The sequence below is a fragment of the Micrasema longulum genome, unplaced genomic scaffold (genome assembly GCF_059751315.1).
Source record: "Micrasema longulum isolate JH-2025_06_02 unplaced genomic scaffold, ASM5975131v1 h1tg001042l, whole genome shotgun sequence".
Lineage (NCBI taxonomy): Eukaryota > Metazoa > Arthropoda > Insecta > Trichoptera > Brachycentridae > Micrasema > Micrasema longulum.
The window spans coordinates 36,419-59,164 of record NW_028278230.1 but is presented as its reverse complement, the minus strand read 5'-3'; the positions used below and the strand labels follow the sequence as shown (position 1 = coordinate 59,164).

The 22,746-nt window shown below is 33.6% G+C and overlaps 1 protein-coding gene across 2 annotated transcripts in view; it reads right to left on the bottom strand.

The window, feature by feature from the left end:
* LOC148277371 (uncharacterized) overlaps positions 1-22,234 on the bottom strand; it is a 205,805-nt gene extending 183,571 nt beyond the window's left edge. For both annotated transcript variants that reach the window (XM_088232949.1, XM_088232950.1), the window contains exon 1: positions 21,865-22,234. The gene's annotated coding sequence lies outside the window, so the exon portion shown is untranslated. The remainder of the gene's footprint in view (positions 1-21,864) is intronic.
* Positions 22,235-22,746: the final 512 nt, after the last annotated feature.

The window sequence follows — 22,746 nt, the reverse complement described above, 5'->3', positions numbered from 1 at the left end:
GGTAGGCAGAGTGAATGGACCACCACACACGTCTAACCTGGCATACATTCCTAGTTTCTTCCACATTCATACATCTTGTGATACATGCCCTTCGGATATGTCTGCTTTTGACATGACCAGACTTAAGATTTTGGTTTTTCTGATCATGTCACGTCTTCCTCGGTCGCCCTCGTCCCACGTTACCGTTCATTTTCGCCATATACACTTGTTTTTCGTTCTACATGACCAAACCATCTCAGAGACTCTTTCTTAATCTTATCAATTATACTTTACTCAGATTTACACTCTCGCCTGATTTCATCCTTCGTAACCCTGTCGTACATTGATTTCTCGCACATTCGTCTAAAATATCGCATTTCAACCGCGTTCATTTGGCTTTTATCCTTCCTCTGCCAGTTCCATGTTTCGCTTCCATACATAATTGTTGCGACTAAAACTCCGTTGTGCACTGCTAGTTTAGCTTCGATCGACATATTTTTATTAGCAATTACTGTGCTTAGTGTTCCGTTCATTTTGTTGCCCGCATTCACTCTTCTTTCAACACCTTTTTCTACTCTTCCAACTCTTAAAAACATACTTCCAAGATACACAAATTCTTCTGCTTGTTCGAGACATTCGTTGTTTACATTTACTATAGAGTCAGTAACCTCACTTCCCCTTTCAAATACCACCAATTTTGACTTACTTTCGTTCACCGCCAATTCGCTCTCCAGGCATACATCATACATTCTAGAGACTATTTGCTGCAAATCAGCCTTGCTGCTTGATAACAGAACTGCATCATCAGCATACAACAAACAGCTTACTGAAAAATTATCAATTTTTGCTTCAATACCCATACATTCTATCTCTTTCATACAGTTGTCCATGTATATATTAAACTATCATGGTGACATTACACATCCATGACACAGCAATAATCTTTATTATTTAATAATTTATATAAATAGCATAATTCAGATATTGTACATAACATTAAAGATAAATAACATTTCATTGTAATACGACCCCTGCGGTGCTATTCTGAATCGCTCTCGCGGCCGTGGAAAACACTTTTATTTCGCGTATTTACATACAAAATAAAAGTGTTTCCTACGGCCGCGAGAGCGTTTGAATATCACCAATGCACCACGATTAATAACTTTTCCACCGATAATACGCAGTCTACATTAAGGTGTGTGATTTTGGCACTAAGGCATCACGCCGACGAAACATAATATGGGTTTCCGCAAAGTAAATGCGGCTGCGGTTAACAAGACGCTCGAGTTTCGCGGCACCGCATACAAATACACGTCATTGTTTGTGATCCGCTCGATATAGCAACGATTGGATTAAATGGTTCAATGCACCGGTTATAGGCACTTTACCTCGTGAAATTTGATCTGTCAAAACCGAGGTGCGAGAACCAATAACCGAGTAGAACCGATATATTTATTTATTATACAACTTGGTTTTATCCGCGGCTTTGCTCGTGCCGTATTAAAATATAGCTTGATTAAAATGACAGCTGCCAAACTAATGTCACTAGTGATGGGAAATTAGTGAACACTGATAATGTATCGATCAAAATCAAAATCAAAACTCTGCCTGTTCGAGGACTACTGTGGCTTTGCATCATTTTGGAACAATTTAATAGTAATACATTTAAGTTTCCTCTCAAACATAACCATAATACACGCTTCACGTTTAATGATGGCTTGGTAGTACCAAAACTATGCAATACATTTGGAAATAGAACTCTCAAATATTTAGTAAATAGAATTCTTAATTTATTACCAAAAGAACTTAAATTTAACTCACATTGTAACAAGAGCAAAATAAGAGAGTAGCTCGATTAAGAGTTTATATTTGAATAGTAGCTTAGGTGTAAATATTTTAATTTTTCATATATTTTCTTGTATTTAAAAAATAAATTTATATATTTTTATTTGTATAAACATGTTTATTCTGATCTTTCCGTTTGTTAAAATTTTATCTGTTATTCATTGTTTTTATAAATGTAAATAATATTATTAAGTTAGTATAAATATAATCTTCACCAACAAGGTACAGAAAGTGGCTTGGTGGGATTTTAGTTTTAGTAAAAATATAACAAGTTAATTTTTTTTTAAATTGTAAAAATGTATAATTATACTATTAAAATAAAAAAATCGATTTCATCTGTTTTTTCATGCAAACATGAAACTCTGTTTCCGAAAATTGATTTAAAAAACCCAAAAAAAAGCCTATTATAGTGTGTTAAACCAACACACCATAATAGGCTGTTAGTATTTAAACTTATAATATACGAAATCGAACACTGATTTGAGTCTACTGAACACTTTATTTTATTTTTACAAATGTAAAAACAAAACTTTCGTTACAATTGTTTCGCCTTGTTAAGGGATTTTCAAACGAATATTATTTGAACACACCGGGACCACAACCCGATAGTTTAACGCGACAACTAACAAAACTCACCGGCCGAAAGCCGAAACAAACTCAAGGTTACGCCAGCCGAACGTAATTCGACACATAACGATTACAGGTTTCGGCTGAGCCGAAGTTTTGGCCGATTTTTGGCCAAAATCGAAACTTCGGTCGGTTGCTAAGATAAATATATTTATACAAACATAATAATGTAATAATCTAGCGCAACGTATCGCTCGGTAGTTCAAAGTTGACGAAAAATAAGATGCCGCCATCAAGCAGTGGAGAGAGAGAACAAGGCTGAAGAAGAAGTGCCTTATCTCAAGGTAGGTTTTTTTTCTAGTTTCATGTTGTATATATATTGTATTTTTCGTTGTTGCAATAATATGTTTAAAATGGACTATGTTCGTAATATCAAAATGAAAGAAATGAGTTAATAACGGTACCCAGCCGTCACTTAAATTGGAGACATTATCTGAGAAGTTCACCTCATTAGTAAGTGTCCGCGTGAAGCAGTCGTCCAATTATGCACTCGGCGGTATTATGTACCGAGTTCCGAAACTGGTTTGGGGTGATTGATCCGGTGGACCGCTCCATCCATTACCGTGGAAGTCCCACACGGCGAGATAGCGTTATCGGCTGACTATAAACAATTATATTGAGAGGCGATCGATCAGCTAACATAAAAACATTTATAAAAAAGTCACAACAAATGTGACTAAAAAAACTAAATCATCATTTCCCTTTCTGCGCCCAATGGTGCATAGGGCACTGCATTTGTAAATCGAATGAGAATAGTGCTAAAGAAAGGGAGATATAATCTTCATACACTCGTATATAATTCTTCTGTACATGTGATGTCACTAAACTTGTCCTGAACGGCTTAACCGATTTACGTGCGGTTTTTTGCATAATAATGAGCTTTGCACTGCGCGCGTATGTAGATCATTAAACCTTCAATGCAATATGTAAAAAAAAGGTTAGGAGTCGCATTTTTTATTTATCGGCCTACCAGGGTTGCATTAGATGAGAATGAACATACTAAAAAATTGGAAAAAAGTGGAAAGGAAGAGGAAACGAGGTCTGTATGCAAATACAGTAACATTGCGTTTTGTACTCTCTGCCTACTTTTGCGGAGAAACAGCGTGATGGTAAGATGTTGTTGTTGTGTTGTTGTCAAAAATCATTTCAATTTAAAAAAAAATAAATATGTGGTTACCGAATTCTATAAAACCTGTATATAATATAATGAAATGATGGTGATGATAACTTCATTGAGTATTCTCCATCATTGTTGAGATTTGCAAGTACATGTTTGATCACCGAATTTACGTTTATTGGTGTGTTTTTGGATTTTATCAAAATAGTTAATAGCTTTTAACGAGGAAACTATAATTAAATATAGGACGTAGATATATAAGATAATTTATATTAATTAAAGTCATTGCTATTAAACGCGATAATTGGCTATTTCCTGTTGAAATATATTTTTCATACCATTAAATTATTTATTAATTAAGTACCATATATCACGGTAGGATGGTCTAAACTGAAATTAACAATGTAAGAATATTTACAATGCGAATGTTGATGGATGCAGAAATAGAGGAAGACCGAGAAAGACATGGCATGACCAAATCCAACAAATACTTAAAGATGGACATGTCAAAAGTCGGAATAATCGGCGCGCGTGCATGAGAAGATGTATGAATGTAGAGGAAGCGAGATCTGTATGCAAAGATAGAGTGTTGTGGCGTTCTATCCTCTCTGCCTACCCTTACGGGGAAACGGCGTGATGGTTTGTTTGTTTGTTTGTTTGTTTGATTATGTCCAAATGCTTGCAGACTGGCTGGATTTCCTCCCTAGGGAGTTGTTCATATTTAAATTTATTTCAACAGAGAGAGTAAAAAATTTTGAGAAGGGAATATGGAAGTCTGGGCTATTACAGGGCTTATGACCTGTCATTGGCTGGTTTAAGTGGCCACTTTACACAATGGCGAATGTTACACAGTGTGTAAAGTGGCCACTTAAACCAGACAATGCCAGGTCATAAGCCCTGTAAATGCCTAGACTTCCATATTCCCTTCTCAAAATTTTTTTCCCTCTCTATTGAAATAAATTTAAATATAAACTGAAATCGTTTAATTAATTTAAAATATTTTGACTTTGTCCAAATTTTTGTAGACAGGGACTGGATTCTACTCCCTAGGGAGTTATTTATATTTATATATTAAATAAAGAACATTTAAGAGAAGGAGAGGCATTACCAAGGCTTATGTTCCGTCATCGGCTGGTTTAAGTGGCCACTTCACACAACATGTAACATGCACTATTCTGTGTGTTTGGACATCCATATTTCTTCAATTAGTAAAGAAAATATAATTCGTATCGTCGGTGTAGCGAAAGAAGTCATTAAGTAACATTTTGGGTAAAACCGAGTTAGAAGTCATGGGTTATTTTTTATGTAAACTACGAGAGCACGAAGCCATCAATACGTTTTTTGCCATGGAACAGCTGTTTTACGGAAGAAAGAAGTCATTCATTTTATAAAATGTAAATTAAAATCATCAGGTTACTCTCATTAGTTGTTCGCTATTGTTTTTTTAGAAATGTCCTCTTTTTATTTGTGTTTGGTAAAAAATATTATTGTGTCAAGTATTTATTTAGCGAGAAGCCACTGCATGTGTTTTTTTTGTTTTTTCTCATAGTAAATAAAAACAAAATGAAAACTTTTGATATTTTATTTTTGCTGAATAGGAATGTCATTTTTTTTTCTGCAATTCTTATCATGGCATGAAATAGTTACATCAAATAAATTTTGCCAGAAGACATCAAAATATTTTTTTAGGATTTCGTTATCGTACATAAAAAGTAAAAAAAATACTTTAATGTGCGAATAATGCTATCAACATATTAAACAATGATTAGAGAATTTCTCTTACATCACATCACATGACTTAATTTAATATTGTTATTTTTTATTAAATTTCTTTACTTAAATTTTTATTGCGGCTAATATCGCTCCAATAAAATTTTAATTACTACTTTTAAGAACAATATTTTGAGTTTGTCCAAAGTTTTGTAGACATAATTCAATTAGATGAATCTAACCCGCATAAATAAAGGTTTCAGCTCTTTAACTTCACAAACATCAACAGATGAAAGAATTGAAGGAATATAGATGTTCAAATATAGGCAGGATGGTGAATGTTACACAGTGTGTAAAGTGGCCACTAAAACCAGCCATTGACAGGTCGTAAGCCCTGTAGATGCCTTGACTTCTATATTACCTTCTCTATAATGTTCTTCATCTCTGTTGTAATATGTTAATATAAACAGCTCCCCAGGGAGTTGAATCCAGTCCTTGTCTACAAAAATTTGGACAAACTCAAAATATTGTTGATAAATTACCTGGTCCATGAAGAAGTATAGAAATTGAAAAGATAATATTTTCAGGCGTTGCCTAGTATGTAGGTGAAATAATTCAATTACACAAATCTCACCCGCATAAATAAAGGTTTCAGCTCTTTAACTTCACAAACATCAACAGATGAAAGAATTGAAGGAATATAGATGTTCAAATATAGGCAGAATGGTGAATGTTACACAGTGTGTAAAGTGGCCACTTAAACCAGCCATTGACAGGTCATAAGCCCTGTAGATGCCTAGACTTCTATATTACCTTCTCTTAAATGTTCTTCATCTCTGTTGTAATATGTTAATAACTACTTTTAGTTTAATTTTTTACAGATTGCTTGATATACTTAAGTTACGCAAGAGGCAAAATTAGCAGTTCACAACGCAGTCTTAGTCCCGACCCTGATGCATGGGAGCGAAGTATGGACTTGGAAAAGCAGAGGTGAAAGTAGGCTGAATGCTGTCGAAATGCGATCTCTCAGGCGAAAGGATGTTAAAACTATGTACGATAGATGCACAAATGTTGAGATCCGTACATTATGTAAGGCTGAAACAAGCATTATCGACAAAATCAAGAAAGGAGCTCTGCGCTGGTTTGGACATGTAGAGTGAATGGACAGCGAAGAACGGCTAACAATATTTACAATGCGAATGTTGATTGATGCAGAAATAGAGGAAGACCGAGAAAGACATGGCATGACCAAATCCAACAAATACTTGAAGAGGGACATGTCAAAAGTCGGAATAATCGCGTGCATGCATGAGGAGATGAATGAATGTAGACGAAACGAGATCTGTATGCAAAGATAGAGTGATGTGGCGTTCTATCCTCTCTGCCTACCCTAACGGAGAAACGGCGTGATGGTTTGCTGTTGTTATTGTTGTTGATATACTTGTAATTCTTTCTTTTTTCTCTGCTGCGCTTGACATGTTTTTTTATTTTTAAACTACTTTTAATTCCTTTTCAAAATATATTTCTTTTATTAATTAAATTAATGTGTAATTATTTTTAAAGATGTTTTTTAACTTAAATTTATTGTCTTTTAAAGTTTCTTCTCCTCATTTTTCTTTTAAATCCCTTAAAATATGAATGAATATTTATGGTTTTAGTTTTTTAAGACGTTTTTTTTGCATTTGAGCATGTTTTTTATGCTTATTTATTAAAATTCTTACCTTTTTATTACAATTAATAATGAGGTAACAACTTATATGTAAATAATAACCAATTGGTCAAATAAATTATTGGAAGTGTACCAAGTATTTTAAAATTAATAACTTATATGTAAATATAAGTAATTACCTCATTACAATGGAATTCCATCAAGAATTGTCAATAAATAATTTGAATTAAATACAATTAATAGGTTTTTTTCTTCATTTTTAATATTATTTCTATTTGTGTTACATAACAAACTTTTAAAATAACTTTTTCAATTTAATTTTAATTTTTAAACTACTTCTATTTATCTTTTTTTCCCTTTTTTTTACTTGAAGAAATACAAATATTTAATTGATAACGAAGCCTATGTCAAAAGTAAATTGAGTTACATGATCGCCTTCTGGGGAACTGGTAACAAGACAGACATAACAAGAATACAAAGACAACAAAATAAAATTCTTAAACTAACATACAACCTACCCTACCTGACCTCTACGACTGAACTGTTCAAAAAAACACACCAGTTTGACATAAACTACTTGACTAAAATTGAGACCTTAAAAATTGTGCACAAAATAACACTGGGAAACATACAAGACGACGACATAATATTAGTCAAAAATGCTGACATACACAAATATAACACCAGACAACAACAACACTATCATATTAAAAAAGCAAAGACAAACACAGGACAGTCAAAAATACTACATAAAACACTACAACGACCTACCTTACTACTTGAAAACTTTTACTGGAGACAAATTTAAAATCAATCTGAAAAAGCACATGATGACTGAATTAACTAGACTAGACGAGACATAAAATGACTAGACAATATTAAATTTCTAATGTTACCCTAACGGGTTTTTTAAAATTGTAAATAAAAAAAAACCTTAGATATAATGATAATATAATATGGAAACTTCACTGGTCCATTAGAGTTAAGTCTAAATGTATATACTATAAAAGTATGTAATTGTACTGTATTTTTCCTGAATAAAGAAAACATTTTTTTTTAATCAAAAAAGCATAGAAACTTTAGAAGTGATTAGCCGAAAAAAATAATTCAGCAAAAATGCGTACTTTCAAGTGTACTATTTGTGAATATTAGTAGATAGAATTCTACATGTGTTTAGTACAATTATTTAATATCTCGTTTATCTCTGACTAGGTAAATTATAACACGTCTCGGAGCTACAAAGCGCGTGCCTGGATTGAATTGCAGCTAATTGTAATCAAGTTGCGAGTCAAGTCCGCGGCCGATAGGTCGGGCGGCGCACGACGCACGACATGCGAAGAAGCAAGTCGGCGGAAGTGATGGCGAGTTATGGTATTTTTACTTTGAAGCATCATCCGCGTAAATATTTATAAGTATTTATATGTTTACACAGAGCACTGTGTCGTTGGCTTTGTTATTTTTGGCATTTACAGATGTCTCTGTACCGCGTCAGAGTATTGTGTGCGCTTGTGTGCGACGCTGACGCGGGGGAAAATTGATCAAAGTTACTTTTCTACCGTAATGTAATGTATTTATTTAGATAGTTATACAAGTAAAATTTGTAACCCTGATACAATAAATGTACAAAATAATTTCAAAAACAAAACATTGTTGTAAAATCCCGACGCTTTCCGATGACACTCTATCTACATATATGAATGTTTGTCCATAACATAAAAAATGGATGCTTGTTTTGAACAATGAACTCTCAAAAATCGAAGAATATTGTTAGACCAGTTATGTAAAAAAAATAAAAATGATAAAATCGATGCTCCTAACCTATTTGAAATACCGACAAGACAAAATCTTTTGTTTTACACAGAAAACAAACTATTTGAAACAATCTACAATACCTAGAATATGCCACCAAAATAACAAGAGTTTTACCGAGGCTGATAATTTTTGTGATAATGTATGTAAATTTAGGTCAAAAATCATAGAAATTTTGAGAGAAGCAGATATTTAACTGTATTATTACACACATATTTTTTTTTTCTTTTTTTTTACATTTGTTATATTTAACATACTTTAAAATTATTGTATTAAGTGTAAACAATTTGTTTAGTGTGTGCATGAGTGTCCTACACTATAGGCCTTAAAATATAGCTTGATTAGAATGACAGCTGTCAAAATAATTTCATTCGTTATGAGAAATTACTGATCACTGATCAGATCGATTGTATCAGTTATTTCATGCTATCTTGAAACTCCGTTTCCGAAAATTGATATAAAAAACGCAAAAAACAAGCCTATTTTAGTGTGTTTAACACAATTATTCACCAAAAAATGAGACATTTATACTTTTTTCATGAACAACATCAAATGAATTATTTTTTTATTCGATCAATTTACATAGATCAATTTGTCCCATCTTTAACGTTTTTGCTAAATGCTGTAACCTTGTAAGAACGTTGTTAATAATTAGGTTTATTGTAGTTTTCTTTTAGTTTTAAAGCTGATTTTATATATTAATGTTGATTTATGTTTCAAGAATTGTAATTAAAAAAATAATTAACACGCCATTTACAGATGATTTTTCGTGTGTCAATATAAATAAATCCTTTGACGTTACTACAAAGTTATGTCGTCACTTTTTCTGACAACTGTCATTCTAATCATGTTACATTTTAAGGACTATAATATACAAATAAATCGTCAATATTTGTGTACATCTGTCTGTTTACCCAATAAAATAAATTAATAAATTAACAAAAATCATCGCCATCCCACGAAACGACGCGATAGACCCGCATACCTAATCTCTTTTGGCAACTCATTAAACATCTGAAGTCTTTTATGATACAGATTGTTTCGAGTTGCCTGGATTCTTGTTTTGGGGAGTCTTACCTCAAACTTACCTCACCTCGTAGAATAGCGATGAATTTCGATATTACGCTGAACAACACCAAACATATATTCGGGCCTGTACTGTGGCCTTAAGATGCAACGCGGTCTGTCTTTTATGCGTACAGACGTATTCCCGAATTTACTCTCCCTATTATGACACCAGAGTAGTGATTTTTTGACACACTGTAGATATTTACCATTGGCGTGTCCTTGTTATTTTATTTTGTCGATTTTAGTTAAGCATAATCAATCTTACTTGCATTTTTTTTTCACGCGGCACCTGCAAGAGGGTGACAGTAAAATTAAATTCATATAGGTATTTATCAAAGTTCTCTGCCACCCCATACCCTCAAAGTATATGTATATGTTATGTAACAGTCAGAGACAGCTGACTATTTTTTATTGCTTACAGACCGAAATGTTTGCTTACATATTTAATATATCTGTATCTTTAATGCGGTTTTGGCATAATTATTTTGAGCAACAGATATTTCTTTATTATATTTCGATTGCTCCAAACAACAAAAAAAAATTGGACGGCCTAAAAGGGTGATATTTCAAGGTGTCCGAGATCGTTATCAACCGAGGCCCGTAGAGCCGATGAAACAAGGTCCGGAGGGTCAACTACACGAGGCTCAAAGGGCCAAATCTTCTTTCATGTACCATTCGATGGCCGACTGTTTTCTGTTAGTTATTTTATTAATTCGGAAAATACTTTTTTTAATTAATCGCATTGGTTTTTTTTATGCGCAAGCAGCTTTGGCGGCTTTATTTCTTCGATTGAAGGCGAACAGAAAGAGGCGTCGAAAATGCTCATTCTCGTCAGCTAGACATTCCATTTTGAAGGCTTGTGGTCATGCCACCCGTCAATTAATAAATGCGTTTGTAGTGTCTAGAGTCGATTATTGTAATGGTATCTACGCAGGTCTACCAATGAACAAAATGACTCGCCTACAATCTGTATTGAATGCCGCAGCGAGACTTATTTTTGGAATCTCTAAGTTCAGTCATATCACTCCACTACTTCGGGAACTATACATTCCAGATGAACTAGCTGACAGGCATCTCACGCTTAGATCAGCTACGTCTAAAGCGAGAGGAAAAGTTATTATACCTCTACGCAAACAGCGCACTAAATTTAGTAAACGCGCATTTGCGGTCGCAGGCCCTATGGCATGGAATGCTCTCCCAGCAGAGGTGCGAGGCTGTGAAAGTGAAGTGATGTTTCGGAAAAAACTTCAAACCCTCTTGTTCTCTAAATCATTTGAATAAATCCGTAGCATGTGACAACAAAATAAATTGTTTTAATTAAATTCCAAATTAAACAGCTTCAATTAAATTTATTTAACAATAGAATCATTATGTGAAGCGCCCTTGAGGTATTATATTACGAAAATGGCGCTATATGCGTTATCCATAATAATAATAATCAAAGAAAACTCGTATGTAACGTAAAAGCAAACGCAAAATCTTATAGATCAGAACATTTTCTTTCGAGTAACGTATGTATTAGTATTTCGGAAATTTTTAATTAAAAAAAAAACCGATATAATTTATTTTTTTGTATGTTAACACCTAATACATTATTTTGAATATATATTTGTTACGAAAATTTTCCTCATTGCGAAATTCGGCAAAACGATGGTCCCCTGTTCAATATACTTCCCCGTTACCGGAAGAGTCTGCACTGTTGGTTTTGGCACTAAGTTCACAAGACGATATCTCTCGGGAAGCTGCATAGCGCATAGCACGCCATCCCATCATCAGGAATGTTTTAATCATCTATCAAACACTCGTCTTAACAGTCCAGAGACTATGAAATATTCTAGTGTAAAAACACCCCTTTAAATAAATATTTCATGTCAACCATGTCGGGAATCGAACCGAGACCTTTTGCATAGTAGACAAGCGCGCTGACCACAACACCACGAGGAAGGATATTTTGTGAAAAAGGATAAATTAGCAGTTAACAATGGAGTCTTGGTTTCGACCCTGATGTATGGGAGCGAAGTATGGACTTGGAAAAATAGGGATTAAAGTAGGCTGAATGCTGTCGAAATGCGATCTCTTAGGTTAATGTGTGGTAAAACTATGTAAGATAGATGCACAAATATAGAGGTTCGTACGGTATGCAAGGCTGAGATAAGCATTATCAGTGTAAACGGATATATTCTGAAACAGGTAAAGGACTTTGCGTATCTGGCAAGTATGTTTACTAGGGATGGAAAGACTGAAAAAGATAATGAAAGAGGGTGAGTGCCGGGAACAGGGTGAACGGCGCACAGAAATCTACTTTGGAAAACAAATGTTTATCGCAGGAGGCAAAACTAGAAGTTCACAATAGAGTTCTAGTGCCAACTCTAATGCATGGGAGCGAAGTATGGAATTGGAAAAATAATGATGAAAGTAGGTTAAATGCTGTCGAAATGTGATCCCTCAGGTGAATGTGTGATAAAACGATGGACGATAGGTGCACAAATGTCGAGATCCGTGAACTACGAATATGTAAGGCTGAAACTTGCATTATCGACAAAATCGAGAAAGGAGCTCTGCGCTGGTTTGGACATGTAGAGCGAATGGACAGCGAACGAAGGGCTCAGAATATTTACAATGCGAATGTTGATGGATGCAGAAATAGAGGAAGACCGAGAAATACATGGCACGACCAAATCCAACAATACTAATCCATGCACTATGTAAGGCTGAGACAAGAATTGACGACAAAATCTAAAAGGAAAGAATGGCTTAAAGGATCAATGATGCGACTGTTTAATAGATGCAGAAAACGAGGAAGACCGATAAAGAGATGGCACGATAAAATCTAACAAATACTTGAAGACGGACATGTCAAAAGTCGGAATAATCGGCGCGCGTGCATGTGAAGATGTATGATAGTAGAGGAAACGAGGTCTGTATGCAACAACAGTAACATAGAGTTCTATGCTCCCTGCCTACCCTTGCGGAGAAACGGCGTGATGGTTTGTTGGTTTTGTTTGGTTGTATAAAGATTAACAATCCGAACATAATCAAATATAAATAATTAAGTAATTATTAATAAAGAAGTATTAATACAAATTTAGTTACAGACATTAACAAACACACAAAATAATGATATCATTTAAATTAATAGAAAACAATGCAAAAACATAATTGAAATTATAATTGAGATATTTATTTATTTGAGAAATTGTAGTCTGCGTTACTTTACGGGCTGTTGAACCCATTGCGTAATTCAGACTGTAAATATAAGTTAGAAGTTAATGAATAGAAAGCAGACAGCTGCTAAACTGCCGATATGTACAGAAAAATAGATCCATATTATCAGCAGAAGCCGTATTCAACAGGCGAATTGCCCTAATAATGGGTGAATTCTGACTTGCATTTGTACGGATTCTGAGTGCGTAAAACAGTGCATGAGATCTCGCTCTAGTAAAATTACTGGGAACATACAAACAGATCTATTTCATTACAATATTTGAGTTTGTCCAAATGTTCGTGGACAAAAGACTGGATTTTACCCCCTCGGGAGTCATTACTTCACTAAAATAAGCAAATGGAAGAATTGAAGAAATATGGATGTTCAAACATAGGCAAAATGGTGAATGTTACACAGTGTGTAAAGTGGCCACTTAAACCAACCAACGACGGGTCATAAGCCCTGTAAATGCCTGACTTCCATATTCCCTTATTTAATATATTTTTCAGTATATTTGGTTTATTAAGTAAAACATTGAAGTTATAAATAATGCGAGGTAACAGATGATCGAATTACTCTGCATTTGGTTTATTGGTGTCCTACGCACCACTTGGTGTGGAAAGTGAAATGATGAAGATGATGATCAAACACTTGTTTAGCGTATGACTACCAGTATGTAGAGTAAAAAATACTGACTAACTGTCAAGAATACTCAAAATATAAATTATTACATAAACATTTATTTATTTATTTTATTTATTTATTCAGATATTTAGAACATTGCAGAAATAAAACTAAATTCATTCTAAAAACAATAATAAATCACAAATAACAGTAGATGGTAATGTTATTAAAATGATATGATAAAATGTAAAAAGAAAAATTAAAAGTTAGAAAGTGCTTTCCTGAGGGAAAGCCCACTGTCGTGAAATATGTCGACATCCGAGGTGATGCGATTAAGTAGCAATATTGCTCTACCAACCGGCTTACCCATTGGCAGGTTGATTCTGCATCGTGGTTGGTAAAACAATCGATGCTGTCTTTGTCGAAGATAGTTATCAGGTACAAACAGACCTACATCCATCAGAATCAGTTATGTATGCGATCACCAATCACCTGGAAATAGTTTACACCCAAATAACCGTCCCTCCTCCTCCATAATGACTGATCGTCTAGCATCCCCAGTAAAAAGTCGGTTGGGAAGAGCCAAGGATAATATCCACACTCCTTTAGGTACAGATAGCGCAGAAATTTCTTCTGCACTCACTCCATTATTAAAAAGTATCGAGCCTCATGTGGCGACCAAATAATGGAACTAAAATCCAAACGACTTCTTACAATGTCCTCATAACCTGAGTGTTAGAAAAGATCTTGGCATTTCTAAGAACGAAACCAAGCATTATAAGGGAGTCATTTCATGGATTAACCATATGAAGATTAAAAGATAACTGAGCGGCAAACAACACCCCGAGATCTCTGGACGTTGAAGCCCTTTCAAGCCTCACTCAGTCCATGAGATAACGCTAGGATATAGTTATGGATGCTCTTGTGTATGCCATTACAAAACATTTGGAAAAATTGAAGAATAATTTGTTTCGTTTGCTCCATTAAATTATATTTTGAATGTTACTTTGAAGATTAATACAATCTGAAGAAGTCAGTATTTCACAAAACATTTTTAGGTCGTCAGAAGAGAAAATTACCAAATTTTATGACTTTCCCAAAATATCATTTATAAAGATTGAAAATAACATAAATTACAAATAACATAAATAACGTGTTGTCCAGATGTTATAAATATCATCTGGACAACACGCTTAATACGAGTAGTACTATATATAAATTTATGCAACGTCTCGCAGCAGTCTCCTGCAATGGTCTCTTCCCTAAGACAAAATCCAAACTTGTACACTTCTCCTGAAAAAGGCATTCGTTTGGCGAACTATGTTCATCGAGGACATTGAACATCAGGACCACAAAAGAGAAGTTTCTCTGAGGGAAAGTCGTTCGTGTTATTGGTATAAAATAATTTAAATTACAGGAAAACCTCGTACGAGCATTCCGCTGGGATCTCCTCTTGTAACCGCATGACCAGCGGTGATATTCTGAACCACTTTTCTACGGCCGCGAGAGCGATTGGAATATCATCCCAGAAATGTGTCAATGACTCTTAAAACAAATTGTCTAATTTCCAATACTTTCAAAGCTGTATGTGGCGCCTTTGTACGCTGCTTCACATTTAGTGACTGCAGGCTAAGTTTCGGAACTTAAATTAAATAAAACACAAGACGGGTGCTTAGTGCTGCATTTAGTGTATATATATATATATATATATATATTTTTTTTTTTTTTTTTTTTTTTTTTTTTTTTTATTTTATTTAGAAAACATACAGTCATACAAAATCAGTATTAAAAACAACAATTTTTTAACATAAAAAGACCAATTAAGTTTTCATAAATTAAAAAGATATAAACATTAAATGTGACAAAAAATAAAAAATAAATAAGAATTTTAAGTGAAAAAAAGATAATTGTTGACATTTGCGTTTTCCATGGAGGTAATAAATTAAAATAAATAAAAATACCGAATGTACACTCCGAGCCATCCACGCACACACATGAACGCACATATAAAACATACACAAACATATACATTACATGCGGCACATATGCATAGCATAAACCACTCAAGATGTACATTCAGCAACTATCCCAAATAATCGACCCCATGAAGAAATTTTCTGTACAAATGCAACGTGCAGTTAAAAATGTCTACATCAATACTGAGTCCGTTATAATTTCTACAGGTGCGTCTAATGAATGAATTCGAGGTATAATTGTTTTTACAAGTTGGTACATAAAAAAGGGAATTTAATCTAGTATAGCGAAGAGGACAACGGAAACCAATATTTTGTAAAAGATACGGCGAATCAACTATGTTATTGAGAATTTTGAAAAGAAAAATTAAATCATATCTAAGGCGCCTTTTTTGTAGTGATTCTATATTAAAATTGATCAAAGATGCGCTGTAATCATTTTCAATGTTACCAAAACGATATTCCAGGCTCCTTATAAATTTCTTTTGAATGTTTTCAATTTGATTAATATATACATTATATTGAGGGGACCATACTAATGAAGCGAATTCGAGTTGACTTCGCACATAAGTATAGTAAAGAAGTTTTAATGTATTTGGTGATGAGAATGGCTTGGAGATTCGTAAGATAAACCCTAGAAGTCTGTACGCCTTATCTACTATTGTATTTATGTGATCTCTAAATAAAAGCTTATCATCCATCAGTACACCCAAATCTCTCGCTTTCATTGAACGATTGACAATTTTCCCAGATAGTTTGTAGTCAAATAGTATACTTTTTTTCTTTCGAGTAAATGACATGACAAGACATTTATCAGAATTCAATAATAACTGATTGTCCTTGCAATAGCAACAGATTCTATCTAAGTCAGCTTGAAGAACTTCGCAATCATTTATTGAAGACACAATTTTAAATACTTTATTGTCATCAGCGTATAGCAAAAAATTTGAGTTTTGAATGCATAAACTTATATCATTGATATAAATAATAAAAAATAAGGGTCCAAGATGCGAACCTTGAGGGACACCTGATGGGATTGGTTTAAATGATGAATTAAATCCCTTGAGTGAGACCGATTGACTGCGGTTACTAATGTAGGAACATATCCAACGATACAGATTCCCCCGTATACCAATGTTCCAAAGCTTGCGAAGTAAGACCGAATGACTTATTTTATCGAAAGCCTTTGAATAATCCGTATATAAAACGTCTACCTGAAAACCTGCATCCATTGCATTCAAAACAATATCGGTAAATTCACAAAGATTTGATTCAACTGACCGTTTCTTATAGAATCCATGTTGATTGGGATTAATATGTGGTTTTATAACATCGAAGAGCTGATCGGTTACTATATTTTCAAGGATTTTACTAAAAATGGGAAGAAGAGAAATGGGTCGATAATTTACTACAAGACTCTTATTTCCTTTTTTATGCACAGGTGTAATATTTGCCTTTTTCCATATTTCAGGAAACGTGCCTTCCTTTATTGATAATTGAAAAAGATAAGTAAGAGGACGCGCAAGCTGTTTAATACATTTAGAAATAAAAAAAGGGTGTATGCCATCAAAGCCAGCACCCTTGCTGACTTTAAGTTTTTTGAGATATTTTGTTACCAATGACTCATTTATTTCTATAGCATTAAGATCAATTACACTATTTTCTTCGGCAGGAACACTACAACTAGATGCATTAGTTTCCAAAAATTCAGAATGGAAATATTCCGCAAAAGCATTACAAATATTCTGACCGCCAATTACCAAATTATCTTTGTAGGACATTTGAAGAGGCACATCACACCCAGCTCGCTTGGACTTGACAAAAGACCAGAAAAGTTTAGGTTCTCGGTTAATGTTATATTCAGCAGTTGTGATAAAATGTAGGTAACATTCCTTATTCGTGCGTTTTTGTCTTTCCCTCAGCAAAGAAAAAGTATGATAATCAGACGCTTGAGAGTACTTTTTCCATTTTTTGTGAAATTTTTTTTTTTCTGAAATTAACTTAATTAGCGGTCGAGTGTACCATGGAGGATATCGGCAATTATTATTTGTGAGACGCTTGGGAACAAAATTGTTTATAACTCCATTTAGAACAACGTAAAATTGCTGGGTTGCGTCTTCCATGTTCAGATTAGACAAAGTATCGAACCAATTAATATCATCTAAATGGGCACAAACATCATCGTAGTTTGCCTTATGAAATAAACGAACAAATCTTTGATTATCGGGAAGAATTTTGAATTGTAAATTGAGCAAAATTACAAGAGTCTTATGATGGGCGTCTTCCAGTGTTAATGGGGATACACATTCGGTGACTACGCAGTCAAAGTTGGAGATAACTAGATCTAGAATACGGCCACGAGTATTGGCATGCGAATTGAACTGGTAGAAGTTATTAAATGACATAAAATTACATAGAGACTTGCTAAGTGGATCATCCTTAGGATCGAGGGTGCAGTGAGTAAAACTGGGATTCGAAAGCCAGGCAGCATTAGATATATTGAAATCACCAATAATCAGGAAAATTTCATTAGGGGACGTTAAGAGTGTATCGGAAACTTTGTCAAAAAACTCGGATATCACTCGCAAATGTGAATTTCCATGAGGAAAGTAGGAACAGAACATATTTAAGGTTTTGTGATGTGTGATTGTGTTTACTTTAATCCAAATAACTTCCGCCGTTAGGTCCCAAGAATCTACTACAGAACTACAAAACATTTTTTTGACAGCTATAAGCACGCCTCCACCGAGAGTCTGTTGTGTTTTCTCATAATCACGGTCTCTTCGAAATACGTTATATCTACTATCAAAAATTTCGCTATCATTGATACTTGGAAGGAGCCATGTTTCAGATAAAAAAATCATATCATAATCATTAATCAAGACGTTATTTAAAAAATCATGAGTTTTGGAGCGAATGCCGCGTACGTTTTGGTAGTAAATAGATAGACTATTTATGGGATTAGCGCCTGAGAATATTAAAATATTTCAACCTATTAAACAATAAACTTAAAATACACCAGTAAAATTGATTTAAATTATATTGGACGCACCTGTAAAATGAGTCTCTATATATCAATGCAGTCACTAAAGGCAAGTAGTTCGCTAAATTATACACATTAAAAAAGTTGAAAATAGTACAAAGAAAAGGTAAAAACAAAAAATAAGGAAAACAAGAAATAACACTAGTCAGCTGCTTCAAAAGTCATATTATTTTTTCAAGATCAGCGTCTGATGAGATTTTGGATATGGGTGATCCTTCATTTTTCCTAAGGAATATGTTGCCATTTTTCACCCAAAGGAATGCATACTCTTTATCTATTTTCAACTGCCTCGCTTTACGCAGTAAAAGCTTGTTTGCGGGTGTAAGATGCTCGTTAATGAAAATCCGGCTTGCTTCTCCAGATATTCCAACGTCCGCGGATAACAATTTTTTATGTCTGCGTGCTGCAGTTATAATCGTGTCCTTAAGTTCTCTTCTGATCAAACGTATTATGATATTAGGTTTATCGCGAGCACTGGATCCTGCCGTTGGCCAAGGTTGAACACGGTGAATAGACGTAATTTCTTCTTTTTTGATATTAACTCCAATTTTTTCTGCAATCTTAGAGAATGTGTGTATTAAATTCTCATTTCTGTCAAAAGGCACTCCACTTATTTCAACATTGGAAGCCCTGTCCCACTGCTCTCGTCGTTGCTGATGAAGTTCCAGAACATTGCATTTATCAATCAAGTTTTCAATTTTTGCTTCCATTAATTTTATTTTAGTATTATTCTTTTTAACGCTGTCTTTAGTCGCCTCGACCTCCCCAGATAAATAATTTATTGAGCTTTCCATATCTTTAATGGTTTTATTTAATGATTCAAAATTTTTATTACTTTTTTCTCCCTGCTCATTAAGCTTCAATAATATATCATTCTTTAGTGATTCAAATTTTTTATCAATGTATTCAATCATATAATGATTTATTTCACCTGATTGCTGCTTACTCCTTGTAGTCATTGTAGAATTATATTATGCACCCTCTTTTTATATGTATTCAATTTTTATAAATATTTTTTATAGTATGTTTTGTATAATTTATTTAGTTAGTATGTGACTTTTAAATATGCCTTTCAACAATAAATATAAATCTTGAGTAGGTTAAATCCGATTCATTCAATTAAATGTTTTTTTTTTTAAACTTAAATGTTTTGAAATTCAAGTGTTTTTATTTTGATAACTTAGTATTGTCACCATTCGTTAGATACAAGCACTTAGCACAGAAGTATTTGCAGAATATAAACACAAAACGACTTTAGATGTGAATTGTTTACACATAACACCGAAATAACGTTTGTGCGTATTTTACACTAAGCACTTTATAATCTCACAATGTTTATTTGTCAAAATGTTGAGTAATTATTTGATTTTTGTTAATTTATATGGACAGCGAAAATTTGTGTCACAGTTAATTTGTGCATATATATATATATATATATATATATATTAATGTGTCTAGTATATAAAATACAAAATATTTCTGTTACTGGGGCTTTTTTGTGATTACGATGTCACTGACATAAATAGATTGGTGTAAGTGCCCCATAGTCTATTGAGGCAGAAAATAAAAAGATTGAGAAATTTGTGTTAATTGCAAAATCTACAATATTTCACTTGTCCAAATTTTTGTAGACTAAGCTGAATTTTCCTAGGAGAGATATCAATTAAAAAATAATTGCAACGGAGTATCTAAATTTAATAAATGGGGTCTAGAATTCCAACCGTCCATGCGTTCAGTAGCTGCAAGACTTGTTGTAATATAACTCCTATTTTTATAAAAAAATAAATTATTTCGTTTTTTAAAATATCACTTAAACTCTGAACTTCATTGCAAATAAAAAAAATGTAAATATTGGATAGATTTCTTACTGTCCATGCGCTCTGTAGTTGCAAGACGTGCTGTAATCTAGCTCCTAAATATTATAATTGGAGACGAGGAAATAGAATCCCAACCGTCCATGCGCTCTGTAGCTGCAAGACGTGCTAAGATATTTATTTATTGTACAGCTCCCTTAAGGAGATTTTCACAAAAATAGCGCTATATAAATTATCAAAATATATATATATATATGAATGAGAAGGGAATATGGAAGTTTTGGCATTTACAGGGCTTGAAACCTGTCGTATGGTAAACCATGCGTAAAGTGCGTAAAGTGGCGGCTTAAAAGCCGCCACTTTACGCACTGTGTAACTTTCGTTTGCCTATGTTTGAACATTCACGTTTCATCAACTATTCAAGATGTTTTTTAATTGAAAATTAGAAAATTGTTTTCAGCCATTGCATAGTATGTGAAATAATTCGATCAGATGATTTTATTTACAACAATAAAGGTTTCAGTTCTTTAACTTCACTAAAATCAAAAGATGGAAGAATTATAAAAAAAAAATATGTTCAAACATAGACAGATTGGTAAATGTTACACAGTGCGTAAAGTGGGCGATTAAACAAGATAATGACATGTCATAAGCCCTGTAAATGCCTAAACTTCCATATTTCCTTCTCTAAAATGATTTTTGTCTCTGTTGCAATACATAAATAGCCTACTTTACATAATTTGGAAAAAATGTGCTGAATCAGTGACCTATGCATAGACATGGATATTCCTTTAATTTAATGGAAATATATAATTATTAACTATTCCAAGGCACATTAAATATATTTTATTTATACATTAGTAAATAAATAGGTATTGCACATAATTATTAAAATAAAAGGTAAGCAATTCATTACTATCCCGTTTTCATATTACTTAGACAAGGTACTTTTATTTTTATTTAAATATTTTGAAAATAATATTGCCAGATTTTCAAATGCTATTATTTTTTTCCATATTACACACTTTTGTACGGAAAGACGCATGCGCACGCGAGCGACGGCAAAATTTAAATTTATTTAGGCGGTAAAACTTACTTATTCGATAATTATTTTTAAATTGGCGCTTTAAAAGAAATTATAATACAATTCTAGAAGAATGCATAATTCATTATATTTAATTTTGGTTTGTATTTAATTAGAAGTGTAGTAATTATTGTATTTTAACTAGTCTGGAATTAATTGTGTGCTTGAAAATTCTTTTATCGTATTTTAAAGCATTTATAATGACGTGTTTATGTCATAAGATGAGCGTTAATTGTTTTTTGAAGACGCTATAGTAAATTTAATAATCATAATAATAATATTTTTTATTGTTATTACCTTTTTACAGAATTCCTCTTAAAATGCAAGATGTAATCCATGTTTAGTCAGTTTGAAAAACAAATAATTCCATAAAAATGCACTAATTATTCACAGCATAAAACTTTTTTCGAACACAACACAAAAAACAATTAAAAAAACCCACTAATTGCTGGCACAGCGTCTGAATTCGAAAAATATTTGTATCAATTGTCACCAAAAAACGGCGTTCATAATCTCGGTCTGAGTATTATCGACTCAAAATCGCAGTTCAAACTTGTTTCGGGCAGTTGATTGAGGAATTGGATGTATTTTTTTGGCTCTCGTCGGCCATTTATAAAAACAAACACACAACTTCGCGCGACCGACCGCGGACACGACGAAACTATACAAAAGATTCCATCTCAATCTCGCAGCGAGAACACACCAAATCAAGTTATCAACGAAAGAGACGCAAACATGGCACGTGTGCGCTCCGACCGATCTTCGACGCCAAAGCGAGACAGAAACGACGAAACACCACCCACACACGCAAAAAAGAACGAGACAGAATTCGAACCCATGCGAGCTTCAAACTCAAGCGGTCATTCAGTCTTAAGAAAACACTCGGAATTTTAACGCCATGTCTTCAATTCCCCGCATCAGTGCGAGACAGAATATAAGACGTACGTTATTTTTACTTCAAGTTTGAAGCGTAACCACAGATTATAATGTCTTAATCACGAAGACTACGCACTCAATCATCGTTTTGAATTCGAGCGCGATCGGATTTCGAACGTGGAAACGACAAGAAACGGAGACTTTCATTCTTTTCGAAAATAATATTGTTTACGGCAGTCGGGTGAAAGTTTTGCATCCATATTTTGTCTATATTAATTTTTGTGTCCCTTTACAGCGTGGGCA